Source organism: Ostrea edulis, chromosome 5 (genome assembly GCF_947568905.1).
Source record: "Ostrea edulis chromosome 5, xbOstEdul1.1, whole genome shotgun sequence".
Lineage (NCBI taxonomy): Eukaryota > Metazoa > Mollusca > Bivalvia > Ostreida > Ostreidae > Ostrea > Ostrea edulis.
The window spans coordinates 46,176,325-46,177,932 of NC_079168.1; the positions used below are offsets into that span (position 1 = coordinate 46,176,325).

Sequence of the window (1,608 nt, forward strand, 5' to 3'; positions counted from 1 at the left end):
GAAACCAAACCCTTACCCCCTAGGGTCATGAAATTTACAATTTACTAAAAGGACTACCTACTCCTTCTAAATATCTACCTAGTTTCAGTTTAGTATCAATAGCATTAAAGAAGATATTATTTGAATGTTTTACATCTATTCACTTTACATACCAAGTTTGGCCATGCTCCAGGGGATCTTGCAATTTACAATTTTGGTAGAGGCCTTCCTGCTCTACATCGATATGCATTCATTTTTGCTTAAGATATGCAGTTGTTGAAAAGAAGATTTTTTAAAATCGGCCAATTTTTTGCTCCACCCCTAATGCCCCGGGGTGCAGGAGTCCTGAAATTCACATTTTATGCCTCCATTGTCACAAAAAAAGATGCTCCATACCAAATCTTAAAAAATTTGGAATGGTAGTTATCAAGAAGAAGTAAAAAATGTTCAACTGTTAACACATTTAATCACTGACCATTTTGGTCCCACCTTGATACCAAAACTCTTACCCCTGGGATCATTAAATTTATAATTTTGGTAAAGGGCTACCTGCACATTCTAAATATTCATTTAGTTTCAATTTAGTATCTATAACATTAGGGAGGATGTTTTTTAAAATTTTACACATAAATAATATACACCAAGTTTGGCCCTGCCCTGGAGTCAGAACCCCTACCCCAGGATTCATGAAATTTACAATTTTGGTTGAGGCCTTCCTGCTCTACATCAATATGCATTTATGTTTTCTTACACATGCGGTTGTAGAAAAGATTTTTGATAACTGGTCAATTCCCCCTTGTCCAAAAGATGCTTCAAACCAAATTATAGAAGAAATGGAATGGTAGTTATCAAGAAGATGTTAAAAATGTTCAACTGAGTTTACTCAGGTGACCTAGAAAATTAAGTTAATGTATGATTGAAAATTACTTAATTTGTAGATAAAAATTAGATGTTTGCATGAACGTCATATAACAGCAGTACACGCATTTTATTACTATAAACAACATTCATGGTATACATGCATAGAACAAAAGAACATTGGACAGAAGTTAAATGTAGTTTTATTTAAGGACATTGGAACAAAGAAATCTTGTATACAGATATTTCACTTCAACACTTCTTAGCACTTGCAAACTTGAAAATATTTACAAATGTCATTTTGAATAAACTAAATTAATTAAGAAATGAATTGCATTTTTGAAAATATTGCAACACTTTACACCATTATACTTCATGAAGTGCATTGGAGCTTCATGAAAAGTATGTTTGCAATAAAAGTTGATGTTCATACCTTCATGTACATGTACTTTCAAAACTGAAATTCACTTTACTTTCATTTCTGTCGGAATATTCCCTGCTGTTAAAAGTCGTGCTATATTTATCAAGATTCATACGCATAGCATTCACACTCATGACAAAATGGCATTCATTTCAACTGGTAAAGATATTGAAAATAAAAATATTGAAAATACAAATATTGAACAATGAACATGGTTAATTCCACAAATAAGTCCTAAAAAAACTAAGAATGAACCGCACATCAGAGAAAACTAATATGGATGGAAAGTGGAGGATATGTACAATAATATTTTGAAATTGAAAAATTTCATTATCGACCTTATTCAGTGA

General features: G+C 31.9%; 1 protein-coding gene across 1 annotated transcript in view; it reads right to left on the reverse strand.

The window, feature by feature from the left end:
• Positions 1 to 1,024: 1,024 nt before the first annotated feature.
• LOC125650839 (uncharacterized) overlaps positions 1,025 to 1,608 on the reverse strand; it is an 8,090-nt gene continuing 7,506 nt past the window's right edge. Inside the window, exon 4 of the mRNA XM_048879385.2 lies at positions 1,025 to 1,608. This exon is cut by the window's right edge and continues 578 nt beyond it. The gene's annotated coding sequence lies outside the window, so the exon portion shown is untranslated.